The 19,512-nt window shown below is 41.8% G+C and overlaps 1 pseudogene; it reads right to left on the bottom strand.

Moving 5' to 3' along the window:
• Positions 1–16,179: 16,179 nt before the first annotated feature.
• LOC125614077 lies at positions 16,180–19,250 on the bottom strand (annotated as a pseudogene).
• Between the last annotated feature and the right edge of the window lie 262 nt (positions 19,251–19,512).

The following is a 19,512-nucleotide window of genomic DNA, read 5'->3' as shown; positions in this document are numbered from 1 at the left end:
TTTAGGACACTCAACCACTGAGCCACTTCCCTAACCCTATTTTGTATTTGAGATGGAGACAGGGTCTTACTGATTTGTGTAGCATTTCGTGTTCTGAGGCTGGCTTTGGACTCTAGTCCTCCTGCCTCCTCAACCTCTTGAGTTGGTGGGATTATTGGCATGTACCACCACACCCAGCAAAAGAGTATAATTTATAGGCACACAATATAAATATTTCCATCATCAGAAAATAGAATTGCAATCAATTAGAATGAAATAGGAATCCAATCTCCTTCGTGAAGAAAGTGGCTGGGGCTCAAACTGGGCTTGATCCTCAGCAGCACATAAAAAATAATAAATAGTGACCTGGGGATATACCTCTGTTATTAGAGTGCTTGCCTCATAGTACAAGGCCCTGGGTTAAATCACCATACCACCAAATAAATAAATAGATAAATAAATAAATTATGTTGTCCATATAAACCTTAAAAAACAAAAATTAAACAAATCAATATAAGTTGGGCTTGTGAACCTACACCTATAATTCCAGGGGCTCTGGAGACTGACACAGGAGGATCAAGGGATCAATGCCAGCCTCAGCAAGAGCAGGTGCTAAGCAACTCAGTGAGACCCTGTCTCTAAATAAAATACAAAACAGGCCTGGGTATGTGGCTCAGTGGTAGAGTGCTCCTGAGTTCAATACCCGGTACTAAAAAAAAAAAAAAATAAATAAAATAAAAAGAAAAAGAAAAAAAAAGGAATTTGAAAGTGACATAAACTATAATGGAAATCCTAATATTCAGCATAAAGGCAAAACCACACCGACAGGCAAAATCGAAGGCCTATGTTGGTTCATGAGAAAAGACAGGAACAAAAATTGTTCCTGAATCCACAGAGGTGAGTTGGGAAGGCGCTGTTCCTTAGGCCAGTGAGGGACTTACGATATCTGGACAGGTGTGCCGGTGCTCTGAGCTTCAGCAGGTCAGGATGTGTCTCCTTAGGCTGCAAGACTCTTGTGCTTCTCTTCTGGCTCTGCAGAAGCTTTTATGGACCTCTCTGGCCACGCCCCCACCTCCATTGGATTGATCAGCATCCAATCAGAAAGCAGTATGTGATCACCTTCCCCAGTCTCCGCCCACTTAATCATGATAGGATTTTCTTCCTTTCATTAGTTCATTGAATCTGATGGTCATGCAAGAGCAGCAGAATCGGAAGATGTAAGAGTCAGTGATGCCTTTGTCCATGCACTCCCCACAGTGGACTCAATTTTTTCCATATGTGACCTTCCTGTTTCTACTGTGAGACGTAAAAGTATTTAATCCCTAATGTAAGAAAAACATTACTGGAAAATACCTTTCTACAGGGATCTTAGCCATATCAAAATTATTTGAAAAAAAAATAATTTTCAAAAATATTTTGAAAACTCCAGAGAGAAAACAGCTTTTGGAAGACAGTAGTGTCATCCACAAAGATTACAGAATGGAAACCATGTTTCCAACAGTCACACAATTGTCAAGTTAACTTGTAGCAAATCTGAGCACACTAAGGGTGGTAGAGCACACAGGATTGTAGAATCAGTCTTCTAGGCTTAGGGCAAGATTTCTTCTGTCTCTTTGTACTGGGGATGAAACACATTGGCTCTCTTCCACTGAGCCACATCCCCATCCCTTTTTATTTTTTTGCTTTTATTTGGAGGCAGAGTCTCACTAAATTGCTTAGGTCCTCCCTAAGTTGCTGAGGCTGGCCTCAAACTTGCCATCCCTCTTCCTCAAGTCACCTGAGTTGCTGTGATTACAGGCAGGGGCCCCCATGCCCCATCACACTTGGGAAAGTCTGAAAGCCACTGAGGGTGGAAGCAGTGGACAACTTGGGATGTTGGAGAGAAAGACACAGGGTTGGACAGCAGTTGTCCTTGACTTCAGGGAGGCCACCAATTAGAGAGCCTTCCTTCAGAATCAGGGACTTCCCCAGGGCACATCTCCCAGAAAACCTTGGCCACAGGCACTTTCCAAGGCCTTTAGCCTGGGAGAAGAACACAAGCAAAGGAAAATTTCAAGAGTTTGAGTAAAATGAAATTCTAAAATTGAGGAAGGAGAGACAGAAAGAGATGGAATGCTTGGATGAGCCATGTGAGGTGAGCACTTCCACGGAACCTGTAGAAGGAATGGTTTGATGGGTGGCAGTTAGACAATTGCATTTCTGTTTTTTCGGTCTGTCTTTGTTTTAGTCAGCTTTATGGTGCTGTGACTAAAAGACCCAACGACAACAACTACAGAGGAGGAAATGTTTATTTGGGTGGCTTGGTTTCAGTGGCCTCAATCCAGAGACAGCACCTCCAAGTTGAGACTGAACATCATGGCAGAAGTGTGTGGCAGAGGGAAGAGGCTCACATTACCAAAAAGCAGAGAGAGAGAGAGAGAGAGAGAGAGAGAGAGAGAGATGGCCACTTGCAGATACAAACTCTACACCCATATTCACACCCCAAAGATCATCTTCCTCCAGCCACAGCCCACCTGCCCCCATTATCTCCCAGTTAATCCCACCAGGGATTAATTCACTGGTTAGGTTAAGGCTATAATCCAATCATTTTTCCTCCAAAAACATTGTCACATGTGAGATGTTGGGAGACACAGCATCTAAACTGTGATGGTCTTTTGGGGTATCTTGTTGGAAAATATCCCTGCTCACATCAAATAATCATGTTAGTTGGATAATGACAATTGGCTAAGGTTATATTTGGTTTCTGTTTCACATAATACCTTGCCACAAATGAAATACATTTAATTTCATGAGTGTGTGCAGCTATATAGGATTAAGGCTACATCCAACACTGTCTCTGGTTTTTATGCTCTACAATATTTGAAATCTACTCTCTGATTTAGTTTTAAGTTTCTCTGGAATTTGTCTGTGTGTCACCAGCTGAAAGGGTGACTTCATGCCACAGCCCTGACTTCTCTTATTACCCCTGACTTGGTGCACAAGGCAGGTCAAAATGACAATCAGCCTAAGTCACAACAGACCGTGGCTCTCCAAAGGACAAGTGTGGTCAAACATAATAGAGCAGGAATGCAGCACCCCCAAAGAAAGATGAGTCAGAGCCCCATCCAGGAGGCAAAGTGAGACAGGGTGTCAAAGGCAGCTTTGAATCAATTATCACTGGCTCCACAGATTCAGTACCAAGGGTGGCCTCAGTTCAAGGACAATAGGTGGTGACTGGCCAGGTGTCCTCTTAGAAAACATGGGGGGATGAGGGTTTGGGTGGATTTTATGCACAGCTGAGGTTGGGGCTGACTGGTTTGTGATAGTTCCTGCCATCAGGAAGGGCTTCCCAGGGACCTTCCCTTCCCAGCACCCTGCTTGCCCTTCATCAGGATTTGACACAGTTACTGCCTGTTGATTTGAGCACCATTTATGTTTCCCCCTTTGGATGAAGATTTTTTTTTCCTCTGGATGTATCACATAATGGTTAGGGTTTGATTCTATCTCAGTGCCAGGATAGATTTTTCTTGGTTGGTCCAGTCCCCCATAGGAGGGAATTAATAGATGACTGGGAATCAATGATGAAACTCATTAAGCTACATTTGAACAACAAGGTGAGTTTGGAGGGAGTGGTGCTCAGAGTCCCTCCACTGGGAAATCACTGTTAAATTCAATTTTGCCTATTCATTAGGCCTTGGATATCTCATCTCCAAGCTCCGGCCTTTACTATTCTATGAAGAGTTAGACTTTTGCAGAAATTTTATGAGTACAGGTGATCATTTTTTAAAAAAATATTTAGGCCCTGAATTTATGTATTTTTATTTTTTAATTTTGACACTGAGGATTGAACCCAGGAGAGCTTTACCACTGAGCTACATCCTCAGCTTTTTTTCATTTTTATTAATTAATTATTTAGTTAATAAAATTTTTCATGAATTCAGTTTGGGTACCAAGGTTTGAACCCAGGGGAACTACACCACTGAGCTACATTCTGAGCACATTTTTTAAAGTTTTTTTTTTTTTTTTTTGAGACAGGTTATAACTAAATTACTGAGACAGACCTTGAATTTGAGATCCTTCTGCCTTAGCCTGCTAAATAGATGGTGTTATGGGGAGTCCCTCCAGAAAGAACTCTAAGTCTGAATTTGAAATCAAAAGAGATCTTTACTTACCTGACTAGGGACTGTCACCCACCACAGATTCTCAGGCTCTGTGAGAGGACAGCAGCTTCCTGATCTATCCAAAGACATTGTAAGCACAAAATCCACAACTCATTGACTTGCTTATCCTCATGTAAAGCTAGCCAATCATAGAAAGTAAAATATTAATAAGTGGGGCCTCTGGGCTCTAGGCAGGATCAAAATTTTCCAGTCAACAAGCCAGCACATTAGCTTTGCAGTTCAGTTGAGCATGGTCCTGGGTTCAAGCAGGTGCTAGACAGTCACATCCTGAATTTGGGTGTGAGTCATCGGGATGAGAATCTACTTCAGTCATGTAGACCCACAGTAGCATCAAACCCAGGATATAGCTCTCCACGTCCACCAGTGCATCCTGAGTAGGGTACAATTTGTGGGGTACAAAGTACAGAAATGCAATTTTTTAAAATAAGAAAACAGCTGTCATTTCAGTTTCTCAGAAACAGCTCTTATAACAGTCTTTCATAGGAGGCAGCAAAATGGAGTCTCAGGACTGCCTATGAGCGTTCTTGCTTTATAATTGTCTTATCACACTTTTCAAGATTTTATATCCATCATCTGTATTTTTTACTAATCTGGAACCCATAACTGACAAACGTATTGATTGTATTTATCACTTCACACCACAGCAGATGGGATTAAAAGTGTTCACCACCACACCCTGTTTTGAATTCCAATTTTGAAAAGATAGAGCATTTGCCTAGCATGCATGAGGCCCTGAGTTTGAACCCTAGCAACAATAAATAAAGAAATGAATAAATAAATACATAGATAGATAGATAGATAGACAGACAGATAGATAGATGGAAGACCTGTGTTCAAGTAAACTTGTTAGTGTTTTTTTTTCTTCTTAATCAATTAATCTGATTTTAGTTATGTTAAGGGCAATAATCCAAATGATAACTCTTTTTTAGAGAGAAAGAGAGAGAGAGAGAGAGAGAGAGAATTTTTTAATATTTATTTTTTGGCGGACACATCTTTTTATGTACGTGATGCTGACGATCGAATCCAGGGCCGCATTCATGCCAGGTGAGCATGCTACCACTTGAGCCACATCCCCACCCAAATGATAACTATTGATGCTAAACATTTAGAATCGTCATGGTTAAAAATCTGTTGGTAATTTACGATAACCATTATTAACAAGGTGATTTGATTGGCATACATTTTAATATAGTGTCCAGAATTATGTCTAAAAACATATGAGTTTTTTTATGAATTTTTGCCATTTTAAAGCAAATATTAATAAAATACCTAAATAAATATAACTTGAAAAAGTTATGTCATATTTGACAGAACTTCCCCTCATATCAAATTAGGCTAATTGCCTTAATGTCTCTCTTCTAGAAATCCCTTGAGCAAATATGGAGTTCTCTAGAACATCCCAATGTTAGCTCAAGGTCAAATGACAATGTAGACTTTGATCATAGAGAAGTTAGTCAATAATCTCAAAAGGTTTAAAGCATTTAATGAAACCTGGGGTCCCAAATCATTATAAAAGATAAGTCATTTAACCAGAGTGATGAAAGATATTTAAAGTGAATACAGAAAGTTATGTCCTATGAAATAATACTTCAACTTTTAACAGAGATGATTTCGTTTTGCTTTTCCCATGTAATCAGAGAACTTGATAAAACCAACTTGAAGCCTAAAAACTTACCCTCCCCTCCTCCAGTACTGAGCATTGTACTAGGGGCCAGTTCTCTTTGGTTTATTTTGAAACAGGCTTGCCAAATGGCCAAGTCTGGCCTGAATCTTGCCATCCTCCTTCCTCAGGCTCCTGAGAATCTGGAATTATAGGCATGGCCCACCTCACCTTGCTTAAAAGAGCAGCTGTTTGAGAGATGTTCAACTGGAACATTCCACGTGGAAGCCATTACTGTTTTTAATTGTCTTCGGAACCATTGCCCACCAGTTTCAAAATGTGCTTGAGAATGAACCATAATAGACTCCACTGCAGTGCAGAAGAAAGGCTGTCCTGGAGTTTCTTGGAAGTTGCAGGTCCCATTCTGTGTTTTATTAATCTCTTGAGAGCCAATGATAGAAATCCTATGATCATCTTTGGAAAGTTAGGAGTTTAGAAGCCATTTTTTTGGTGTAATGTTGTGGTTTTGGCAGAGTCCTCCTGAAAGTCTATTATCAAACTATCAAGCTCAAGGACCTTCTCCTGCAGGGTCCCCTGCCCTCCACTTTTGTGAGGATTTGGTACATAAATTTCATTTTGATTCTGCAATCTTTCACAGTAGCATCATCAGCTGGGACATTGTGATCACAGAATATTCTAAGCCATTACATGGTCAGTCTTGGCTCCCTTGAGTTGTCTGAATCTGATGGCAATCACTTGGTATGCATGAGGCTGCTGGACTCTGTGTGTGTGTGTGTGTGTGTGTGTGTGTGTGTGTGTGTGTGTGTAGTACTGGGGATTATGTACCTGGGGCAGTTTACTACTGAGCTACACCCCCAAAACTTTTTATATTTTTATTTGAGACAGGGTCTGACTATGTTGACCAGGCTGGCATGGAATCTCTGATCCTCCTTCCTCAGCCTCACAAGTTACTGGGACTGTAAGTGTGCACCTCAGTACCTGGCCATAGAGCATTTAAAAACCTCAAGAGATTACATTGCACCTGGGAGCAAGTGCCATAACTAAAAGGAGAATAATAGCCTCAGACTGCAAAATTCCTCTGGATGAATGTTATACTGATACCGAGACCCTGAAATAACTCTCAGACCACACATTGCCATTCCAATTAAGCCTTTATTGCTGTCCAGCAGCAGACACTCTACTCTCTAAAAGGGAGATGGTCAGAATAACATACCACCTTCAGTTATGCCTCATATTTAAGCCAAAAAACCACAAAAGTGAGATTTGGGGGTCAAGCCAAGGTAAGCAAGCACACTTAATATGTAAAGAAGAGTAGTGTACTACAATTTTATTGATGTTTTTATATCAACCAAGTTTTAGACTCTGTAATGTGGAACAATACTCTAAAATAACAGTTGCTGTTTCACCAGAGGTATACAAACCTTCATTTGTCCAGTTAGTTGCTCTAGAGAATAAAACTTAACAGTCACAATGTTGTTAATACTTTAAGAAGTGTTTGTCATTTTAATAGGTAAATCAAACTTTGGTTTATATCAGTACATTAATATTTGCTCTTAGGGAATAACCTTGAATACTTTTAACTATTTGTATTTCATATATAAACAACTTAGTTATAAAAAAACATTTTAATATTTCTCCTTTATTTATAGATGTTTACATTACTTACTTAGACCCTATTGTTTACTTAGATGTATTATAATTATGTTTTTCCACACAAAGACTTTCTTACCTGGAAACATGTTTTTTACTAAATATATTTTTATATTTAGAAGCTTTTAATAATTTTTGATCCATGGATCCCTCTTTTTGTTTATACCTTAAAATAACTCTTATCAATTTCTGAATTTAGATAAATTAATCCATTTTAATAAGAGGAAATATATTTATAGTACTCTAATTGAAATGCAGTTGAAATCTCTTGACTATTTGTATATAGAATTATAGCCGCTGGGACTTTTAACTTTTAGTAACCTTGTTTTGGGGATAATGAAAAGTAAATTGATTTTTTTAAAATTTACCAAAATATGAAAACACCAACAATGCTTAAATATTTTACCTTATGGAATTTAAAAAGTTTGATTATTTGATATTACATTTAATAGTTAACATTTAAACTTTGTAAACCATTAAGATGTCTCTAACAAACACATCCATGATTAATTTCATATAGGTCAGATCAAATTTACATTTTTTTAAAAAAAGGTATAAGACAAGTGCATTGAATAGCATTTGTAATTTTTTCCCATTGAAGAATAATCCTAGAGACAATGGACGTTAGACACTTTATAGACATTACCATTTTATTAAATGTTTGATCACCTAGAAACAAAACTCTGCATTAGTAACTTTAAAGACATTTTGATTTTTATTTATTCACCCAATTTCAATTGAACCTTTTAAATCATATGAAGAAAAAGTATTTGTATCCATTTTTTAAATTTTAATTTCTGAGCTCATATATCAATTTTTAGTACTAAATATATGTAGACATGGTAATACATGTAGACAGAGAGTACCCTGGGGCCCCTACAGAAAACAGACAAACAAAAGCCTTGTAGGTTATTTGTTAAAAACCTATTAGACTGAGAATTAACCCTTGTAAATTGGCCTTAGAACAAAGCAGAATGTAATTAGAAAAACATATTAACCTACGTGTATCAGATCAAAATTATGAATTTAACAAATATAGACTTTCAAAACCCTTCCTGTCCTTCTTCCTGAGGCGGTCCTGCTCATCAAAGGTGAAAAGAATTAAGGGGACATAGACAAATGACAGGGCCTTATTCCTACCTGAAGAAACTTCCCAAAGAGGATCTCCATAGGTCTCCTCAGGAGAGTCACCCAGGTTGGGGTCCCATTGTATGTTAAATATGAGAGTCCAGTCTCCATAATCCACTGAGGTGGGATCTGTGAGTTCTTTGGGAAATTGGGGAGCAGAAGATATGTGTAAAAGGCAAGTGTCTCTGATATGGTTTGGATATATGTTGTCCTCCAAAAGCCTCTGTGTTAATGCAAGAGGTGAAATGATAAGATCATGAGAGCTATAATCCTATCAATGGATTAATCCATCAAATGGATATATTTCTGTGTGTGGGAGTGTGTGTGTGTGTGTGTGTGTGTGTGTGTATACACACACACACACACACACACATCATATATATTCTGTTAATTAGCATGTTTTAAATCCTAGATAACTATTGACAAAAGGCAGTTTCAGAAGCCCTCTCTGGCTGCTAAGGTCCTCTGACAATGACTGGTTTTAGCTGGATTTCCATAACCCAGGTAGGTGGCATACCAACCAGAACACAATTCAATTTTCCTCCTCAGGGGTTTTCCTGAATCTTCTCCAAAGCTTTTGTTTGTCCAAGGCTTTTTCCAAATCCAAAGAGTCCTGTCCTTTCTGTCCTACAGTCTTTCAGTCTGACACCTTGTCAGGACTCTCGAGATAATCTTATGACCCAAGCCACTGGAGTGAACAAAGGTGTGGGGGGATGACCAGAATATTTGGCTGGGAGGTGCTCACAGAAGGCACATAGGAGACCACTCATCACCTGGATCTAGGGGAGAGCAGGGAACTGAGGCTGGAGAGGTGGCCCCAGGCAGGGCTTGCTAAGTGGCAATTGGCAGGCTAGGGCAGGGTTGGAACATGGCCTGAGGTCTGTTTCCATTTCCAGAAGGCTGTTGAGAGGACCATGCTCCCTAGAGGGAATTAACAAGAAACAGAGACATCATCAGAGGAATCATTGCCACCAAGGTGAAAAAAGACTGGCTTGCACTTGAGTGACCATGAGCAGCTTGGCATATGGTGGAGTTGGCCCTGGGCAACTTGACCCGAGGTTGCTCTTTTGCACCACAAAGAGGAGTAAATCTTCTCCTGGGCAGGGAAAAAACCTACAGTGGCAAGGGTAATAAGACTGGCCTTTGGGGGAGCTGGGGAGTTGAGGCCCTCGGTTCCCAGAGGCCACATGCAGCCAGGCTCTGCTTGCACCAGGGGTCACAGGAGCTCTAGTCCAGGAAGAAAAAACACCCAGCAGGAAAGCTAGAATCACCAACAAATAGGGTCCAGTTTTCTAGTTTTGTCTCCCCATTGCCCTCCAAGATGCCTCTACCCAGGTGCACCACCAGCCCCTACACACCTTCCAATAACAAAAACAAACAAACAGAAAATCACTTTTGGTGGTGGGGAAGATTGGTTTTGAATTAATTTTCATGGCTACTCTCCAAAGTCAGCGCCAATCACAGAAAAGTGTAATCTGAACCAAGAACCACCTAAAAATTAGTGTCAAAAGAGCCAGTAGGGGGCAGGCTTGTCCCAGTGTGTCCCCTTTCCTATCAAGTGACTTTCTACTCCTGGGTTCTAGAGCCAGATGTCATTGTGCCCAGTAGAGGGAATGGGCAGCTTGTGGGTGGACTCTGCCTTAGGTCAGGGTTGTCCATTTGCCCTTAGCTGTTGTTGTTTTCTTTCTCTTTTCCTCCTCCTCCTCCTTAGTCTCCTTCTACCCCTCCTTCTCCTCCCCATTCTTCATCTTCTTTTTTTTGGTACTGGTGTTTGAACTCAGGGTACTTAACCACTGAGCCACATCTCCAGCTCTTTTCAATTTTTATTGAGGCAAGGTCTCACTAAGCTGATAATGGCCTGTTAAGTTGCTGAGACTGGCTTTGAACTTGTGATCCTTTCTGCTTTACCCTCCTAAACCACTGGGATTACAATCATGGCCCCCACATCTGGTTTCCAGCCCTGTCTTATGCTGAGACAGGATCTCACTTTGTTCTGGATACTAGTCTCAAACTCATGATCATCCTGCTGCAGCCTCTTGAATAGCTGGATTACAGACAGGTACCAACATGCTCCATTTAAATGTAAGCAATGCTAAAAGCCACATATAGTATTTGAGAACATTTTCAGGTTAAGAGATGGAAAATGCTAACTCTGAGATGAGGCTCGATTGTCATGTGTATCTTGTACATGTGACAGCGTGCCACGTTGGAGTGGAGTCCTGGGAAAGAAATAGATCAGAATAGAGTCCAGCATATAAAAAATATTGTGTCATTCCAGGTTTGGTGACCTGCACCTGTAATCCCAGCTTCCTGGGAGGCTGACGCAGGTGGATTAAGAGTTCAAGCAACCCCCTTGGCAATTTAACAAGACACTGTCTGAAAATACAAAATGAAAATGCCTGGGATGTAGCTGCAACAGATCATTTCTGGGCTTCAATACCCGGTAAAACACACCCACACATATTTGCAACGGGGAAATAAAGAAATTTAGCACAGTGTGGTGGCACGTGTCTGTAATTCCAATGACTTGGGGCTGAGGCAGGAGGATCAAATTGCTTAAGCAATGATTAAATTGCTTCAGAAATTTAATGACACCCTAAGCCACTTATTGAGACCCTGTCTCAAACTGAAAATATATAAATGAAAAGGAGATGTAGCACTGTGGTGTAGTGCACCTGGATTCAATCCCCAGAACCAAAACCAAAACTAAACCCAAACAAAAAATACAACAGAAAAAGGAAAAGAAAAACAGAAGGAAAGAAGTTTCATATGATCTAATCCAAAGCAGAAATCAAAACTGTTGGGATGAAGGGAAACTGCATGTGGAGACACTAAGTCCAGACCTCTGGTCATTTGAAGAGATAGAAATGTGATATTCTCTTTGCATCACAAACTATGTGCCACAATTTTGTGTTTCTTTTTTGGTATTGGGGACTGAACCCAGTGGTGCTCTACCACCGAGCTATATCCCCACCTCCTTTTATTTTTATTTTGAGACAGGATCTTGCTAACTTGCTGAGGCTGGCCTCCCACTTGTGCTTCTCCTGCCTCAGCCTCTGGCGTTGTTGGGTTTGCAGGCATGTGCTACCACTCCTTGGCTGTAGGTCACTAGGGAAGACTGTCTGAGTCTGAACCCTCTAAAGGTTCTGTTTTGAGCTCAGTTGCCTTATACCACCAAAGCACTTGTTTTCAAATGCTCTGTTCTCATCAATGATACTAATATAATAATGAGGACACAGTTTTGAAAAAAGGAAAAGGAATGTTTACTATTTTGGTAAAAAATAAATAAATAAAATAAAATAAAAAAAAACAGAGGGTCTTCTGTCCCAAAGGCTGTCATTCTGCCTATCAGAAAAATACTATTTTTTTTTGCTTGATTTAAAAAAAAATAAATGACAGAAGAATGCATTATAATTCTTATTACATGTATACAGCACACTATTTTAAATCTCTGGTTGTATATAAAGTATGTTGACACCAATTCTTGTCTTCATACATGTATTTGTATAATGATGTCCATTACATTCCACCATCCTTGCTAATCCCCTGCGCCCGTATTTTCCCTCCCATTCCTCTGCCCTATCTAGAATTCATTTATTCTTCCTATGGTCCCCCTCCATACCCCACTATGAGTCATCCTTCTTAAAGCTGAGAAAATATTTGGCATTTGTTTTATGGGGGGGGGATTTTCTAACTTCAGTTAGCATTATCTTCTCCAATGCCATCCATTTACCTGTAAATGCCATGATTTTATTCTCTTTTAATGCTGAGTAAAATTCCCTTGTGTATATATGCCACATTTTTTTATCCATTCATCCAATGAAGGACATCTAGGTTGGCTCCACAGTTCAGCTATTGTGAATTGTGCTGCTATAAACATTGATGTGGCTGTGTCCCTGTAGGATTCGTTTTTTAAGTACTTTGGGTATAGTCTGAGGAGAGTAATAGCTTTGTCAAATGGTAATTCCATTCCCAGATTTCCAAGGAATCTCCATACTGCTTTCTTTATTGACTGCACTAATTTGCAGTCCCACCAGCAATATATGAGTGTGCCTTTTTCCCCACATCCTCGCCAACAATTATTGTTGTTTGTCTTCATAATAGCTGCCATTCTGATTGGAGTGAGATGATATCTTAGAGTAGTTTTGATTTGCATTTCTCTGATTGCTAGAGATGATGAACATCTTTTCATATGTTTGTTGATTGATTGTATATCCTCTTCTGAGAAGTGCCTGTTCAGGTCCTTGGCCCATTTGTTGATTGGGTTACTTGTTTTTTTTTGGTGGTTAGCTTTTTGAGTTCTTTATATACCTTAGAGATTAGTGCTGAACAGGTTGTTTTTTAGAGGTGATTCTGAGAAATCTAGATTAGAGAGAAGAAACCAGGAAGGAGAACATCAGGGACAAGAAGATCACAAGGAGGAAGTTAGAGAGAAGACTTGGGGGAAATAAAAAAAAAATATGTAAGATTAAAAGCCACAAGGGATTTAGTGAAAGCATCAGCAAACCCCTGTTACACACTGAACCACATCCAAACTCCCCCTTTTGTGGAGGGACTGGGGATTGAAACCTGGGCTACTTTAACACTGAGCCACATCCCTAGTACATTTTATTTTTTATTTTGAGAGGGGTTATCCCTAACTTGCTCAGGATGACCATGATTTGCAATCCTCTTGCCTCGGCTCCTGAGTAGATGGAATTATAGGTTGTGCCACTGTGTCCACTGCAATCCACCTTTTTAAAAACTACCCACCCCAAAATTTTATTCAGCAAAAGAACAAGGTACCCAAGTCACTTTTTCTTTTTCTTCTCTTTTTTCCCCCCTTTGGTACCAGGAGTAGAACCCAAGGACACTAAATCACTGAGCCACAGTTCTAGCATTTTTTTAAATTCAGTAAATACAAGTTATAGGAAATGAATAGTTTAATTTTACAACATGTTGGGCAATTAGGCCTTTCCTATTAGTTCAGTTCCTGATTTCTGAAGCTTATTGCTTTGAGGTAAGATGAAACATTGAACTATTTCATTGAAAAATTAATAGAGACACAATTCCCTTCATTATTGAAACTTAGGCACTGAATCAAATTTACTAGGGGCATTTTGCTAGTCTTATTTGTCTCTCAGAAATGCCCTTGTTGTCCCTAGGGGTGTAGGTGTTTTTGTTTTGACACCAAGCACATGTCAGAGCTGTGGTGCTTCTAATTCTCAAGGCTGCTCTTCCTGGTTCTTTGGTCATCTTCTGTATCTGATGTCTCTTTTTGCTTCTACCTCTGCTCACACTTCTGTGCTATTGCGTCTCTCGTCTGGGCTCTGAGGCTGTAGGGTCTGGATCTTTGGACTCAATCAACCTTGGATTGAACATGGTTGAAAATAAGTTTTTCTGTGCTGAATGTGTAGAGTCTTTCTTCTTCTCATTATTCTCTAAACTGCACAGCGTAAACTGCTATACAATATTCCCATTGTGTTAAATGTTATAAGGAACCTCAAGATGGTTTAAAGTACACTAGAGGATGTGCATAGGTTATATTCAAACAGTGCATCATTTATACCTGGACCTTGAACATGTGTAAAGTTTGGTATACAAAGCGGGGGGGGGGGAGTTCTGGAATCAATTCACTATGGATACTGAATGAAGGCTGTACTCCGCCTTTGGCTATGGAGTATAATTTTCACATATGATTTTACACTCTAGGTCACTTGAACCCTACATATTTACACACATCAACAATCATTGGTTTTGTGGTGGGCACCAGGGATTGAACTCAGGGGAATTCGACCACTGAGCCACATCCCGAGCACAATTGTGAAAATATTTTAGGGACAGGAACTCCCTGATGAGCTTAGTGCCTTGCCATTCCTGAGGCTGTTTTGAATCGTGATTTTCCTATCTCAGCCTCCTAATCTACTGGGATTACAGGCATGTGCCACTGTGACTGGCAACCATGGTTCTTAGTATCAAAAACTAACCCAGGTANAGTGCAGGCCTCAGGTGAGAGTATAGGCTCTTGAAGGTGTTGGATCTAATGGGAAATCAGGCCTTTTTACATTTTATTTTGAGTTTAAAGTTGTTTAGGCCCTTGCTATGTTGCTGAGGATAGCTTTCAATTTGCAATCCTCCTGACTCAGGTTCCTGAGGGATTACATGCATACAGCAGTGTGCCTGGCTTACATATCAGGGGCATTTAAATGTTCAAATAACTAATAGGAAAGTTAAAAACAAAATGGTGAGTATTAAGCATGGCCAAAGTAAGAGGTTAAGGAATGCATGAAATGAGGAGAAGAAAACTAAGGCAACCAAAGCATAAGTTACAAGAAAAAAGACACAGAATCCAGAGTACTGATAGCAGAGAAGAGGGAGGTTCTGTTCAGCTTAAAATGCTCTTTGGTAACTGTAAAGATTTTCTAATTCCCAGAGGAAGCCCAAAGAAAAAACCAAAAATGACGGCATGTTCACAAATGACAAAGAAGGAAATCCAAACTTATCCCAGAAGAAAACACCAACCCACAGAAACAGACTAGAGAGTATGGGAGGAAAACAGAGAAAAAGATCTAAAGAGAAATCAGAAAAAGAAAATAAAAACAAATAAGACCAGTCACAAATAATTCTGTATCTTTCAATCAAAAACCTTGAATGTAAAGGGAATAAACTCCCCAATTTTAAGATGTAAAGTGATTGAATGGATTTTCTTTTTTTAATGGACTCAGTCACCTGCTGTCTACAAGAAAGTCACTTCACCTCAGGACACACACAGAGTGACAGTGAAGGGATGGAAAAGATATTCCACATGAAGAAAACCAACCTAGAGCAGGAATGCCTAGACTCCTGACAGATAAAATAAACTACAGATTAAAACACAATAAAAAGAGACAAGGTGATCACACCATGATAAATGGGTCAATTGAGCAACATGAGACAGCAGTTGTACACATACATGTACCCGACAAAAGAGATATTACTGGAATGTAAAAGAAGAAGTCGACTACAACACAGTAAGAACAGTGGGGGCTTCAACTCCCCTTTTCAGAACTGGACAGATCATCTCTGCACACAGTAGACATTTGCAGACCATCCCACCCAACCACTGCAGAGCAAACAGCACATGACACATTCTCCATTTATTCTCAAAATAAATCTCCATAAATTTAATAAGAATGGAATCCATAGTAGGGGGAACACCTGGACAGTTACAAAGCATGGGAATTCTTCAGTGTGTTCCCCCAAAACCAATGGGTCATTGAAGAAATCAAAACATTGTCATGTATGTAAGAAATAAGAAAAATAAATAAAAATAAAAAAAGAAAGTGTAAAATGCCTGCAGACCAATGAACTGGGCCACACAAGATGTTCAAACCTGTGGATACAGCAAAAGCAATTCTAACTGGGAAGTCCTCAGCAAGAAATACCTTCATTAGGAAAATAGATCTCGAATAAATGGCCCAATATTGCATTCCAAGGGACTGCAAAAAAATAAGGATGTGTCATGCGCTAGTTAGTAATATTAGGAGAAGGAATAAAAATCACAAATCTTCTCGAGTAGCTGGGATCCCAGGCATGTGCCACTGTAACCAGCTTTTCATACTTGTTTGTTATTGTTTTGGAGACCAGGCAGTGAACCCAAAGGTGCCACACCAGTGAGCCCCATCCCCAGGTAGGATTTTGAAACAGGGTCTCAAAAACTTGCTTACAACCTCACTAAATTGCTGAGACTGGCTTTGAACTCACCATCCTCTTGCCTCACTTCCTGAGCTGCTGGAACTACAGCTGAGCACCACCAAGCCAGCTTTTCCAGGTGTTTTTGGAAGAGAATCTTTCAGGACATCAATTTGACCCACCTGTCCAGACCAATTAAAGAATGCATTCCATTGTTTTCTGTGGGTTCTGGTTTTTACTTTTTGAATATTTCTAACAGATAGACAGCTCTATTCCAATTAAACCTTCCCAATGTGGTCACACCAATTTTTGATTTATTTATTTGTTTATTTATTTCTGTGATGCCTTGGATGGAATCCAGGCCCTTCCGCACGCTAGCAAGTGCTCTGCCACTAAGAAATGTCCCCAGCTCCCTGAGTTAGCTTTGATGAAGTTCACTCATTTCTCTAGAATAGCATGGGTTCTAGGTTTCTAAATTGTGGAGGTAAAATTAGCCAGTGTTCCAGAAGGGCTGTAGAGTGTTTGGATACAGGTGCACAAAGGACTCTGCATCTTTCAGTAGCCAAGGAGTGAAACCCAGTCCCCACTTCCTGACCCAGCCACCCTTACAAACCCGGTCCTGTTTGTTATGACATCCCTCACTATTGCTGTGAGCTCAGCACAGAGTTGGGAACATCTCCCTGGGTGGATCGTTCCCCAGGCATCATAGCTCTCCAGAGGGGCAGGGTACAGCTCTATGCTCAACTGGCTCAGCCTGGCAGTGTGAAGCAGCAGGTCCCTCAGGGTTGACATAGAGAGGCCATTCCCATGGAAGCTCAAGATCACAAGCTGGGAGCAGCGGCTCAGGGCAGGCAGGAGGGCCTGGAGCTGGGAGTCCATGATCCCACAAGCTTCCAAGTTCAGGCTCTTCAGGGTGGTTGCAGTGCTGTCCAGCAGGATTTGGAGGGGCTCCAGACTGAAATCGGTCAGTTTGATGCCCCTCAGTTCCAGGTGTCTGAGCTGTCTGGCGTTTGGATATCGGGAAAGATAATTCCAGTCAGAATCGGACAGTGGGCAGTTGGTTATTGAGAGGGTCTCCAGGGGGGTCTTCATTTGCCTAAGGAAAAACCAGACAGTTAGTTCTGAGAAGCAATGTCAAGGAGGGAGACGACAAACTGGCCAAAACCCAAAATCACCCTGGTGATCTGAAAATGGTCCACACTTAGGATGCTGCCTTTTGCAGAATCTGGTCATTCACATCACCCCATGTCAGGGTGAGCCTTTCACCATATCTCCTGTGAAAAGATGAGTCCACATCTCTGTGTCCCCTCCTCACTGCCAAGCAGAAAGTCACAGGTCTGGCTACAGGAGGTCTTGGGGAGTCATGTATGAAGGACAAATTTGGCAGGATGTAACAAAATGCACTGGGGTGAACACTCTGAGAGGTGCACACCCTATATCCTCAGCAAGATTTCCCACCCTGCTCCTGACCCTTACACCCAGGATCACTACCTGGAGTTCAGAACAGCCTTCCCCAGGTGGGTATAGAGGCTCCAGCTGGGGAGCACAGAGCTTCCCTGTTGACAGGTGTAAGTGTGGGTGCTTCCCTCCTTCTAAGACCTCTTCCCTGCCTGCTTTCCACCACCTTCACTGGACAGGACTCCCATGGAGAGAACATCAATCCCATCCCTAGCTCCTGTCCCTCCCAACTGGATTCCCAGCATGGTGGCACTTCCCAGACTATGGACCCTCCTTTAGGAGTCTGCTCCAACACACGTGATGCGAACTAGCTTCAGGATCCAAAAGGAACTAAAGGATGGGTTATTTACCTTCCAGTGTCTTATTAACCATGAGAGTGTCAGTGGCTGGTAGGTGCAAATTTCCTGTAACTGGTCTGCAGAGGGTGCTCACCCCCCCTTACTCACCTCAGCACCTGTTCCAGGTGGCCCTCGAGGAGGAAGACAGCATTGGCACAGAACTTCCGCAGGCAGTCCATCCTGAGGAACTGCGTGGTGAGCTAGGCAAGCAGCTGCTCCTGCTCCTCTTGGGAGGTGTAGGCAGGCACATAGACCTGGGAGATAAGCAGCTTCCACAGGTTCCTCATCTGGCCCAAGAAAGGAGCACAAGCAGCCAAGGTGGAGGTCACCCAGTTGCAGTGCACTTCCACCTTCTGGACAGAGTCCAGCTGCAGCAGTCGCAGGACCTTCCTGGTGTGACCGGGGGGTTTCCAAAAGATCTTTAGCCTATTGCAACACAGGTTCAGCCTGTCCCTTCTCTGTGTGACCCACAGGAAAATGTGGACAGGAATTCATCCAGGGGTCTTTTTCTGAGGCTCAAGTCAATGAAAACCTTGAAGGGTGGCTTAGCCGCCATTGCTGGACCAAGTTTCAATGTTCGATTTTTTTAATGTCCTCTGGTGAGCAGGCATCAAACATGGCTCCAGACCACATCCTCCAGAAGTTCTGGGGAACATTCCACAAATCCAGCACCTGCAGTTTCCACCTCCTGCAGGGACGACAGCAGAGTCTCAGCCCTGAGGCACCTTCCTTCACCTCTCAGCTGCTGCCCCCTGCTCCATCTCTTCCTTCTGTCTCACTTTTCTCCCTCCACTTCCCTCCAATCCAGCCTGGTGACCCATCTTGTACAGACTAAGGCAGGGGCAGTTACAGCCTTCTACATGGGTCACCACAGCTGCCACAAGCACCTCCACATCTGGAAGCCTTTCCCAGATGGGGCTCAGCATGGCCAATACCTCTCCACTCCTCCTTGCTGGCAGCACAGGAAGCCTGTGGTGCACACTTCAGCACCCACTCTCCCTGCCTATACCCATCCCTTCCCTGGCACCGAGGGTGCTTCCTTCCAGGCCACCTAGGTCCCCCTCACCTTGGGCAATGCTGCTGGGCAAGCAGCATGTCCAGCCCATTTAGGGCCCCTCAGATCATCTCAAGCTGTGGCTTCCTCATCAGTGCCCCCAGGGGCAGGCGGTTGAAGGGCCAGGCCTGCACCATTTCCTTCAGGACCTCAGTGTGTCCCCTGCTGAAGGCCTCCACAAAGAGTGGTGNGAAAGGAAGGAGACAGGTCATAGACAAACAGTAATATAGTAACAAGGCTGAGAGAGACAGATGAAGAGGAGATCCCTCATACAGAACTGGCCCTTAATTGGTGTTACTCACATCTGGTCCATAGCCGCCATCCATACGGATGCGGAACAATCCATTATCTCAACACTGTCTTTTTCTCAAAAGATACTTCCAGACAGTCTGTTTACCATAGAATCAATATATAGGTATAACTGACCATCACAGTCAGGACAATTAATCTAGTTTCATGGGTGGACTTTCCAGT

This window comes from Marmota marmota, unplaced genomic scaffold, assembly GCF_001458135.2.
Source record: "Marmota marmota marmota unplaced genomic scaffold, marMar, whole genome shotgun sequence".
Classification (NCBI taxonomy): domain Eukaryota; kingdom Metazoa; phylum Chordata; class Mammalia; order Rodentia; family Sciuridae; genus Marmota; species Marmota marmota.
This window is presented reverse-complemented; position numbering and strand designations above follow the sequence as displayed.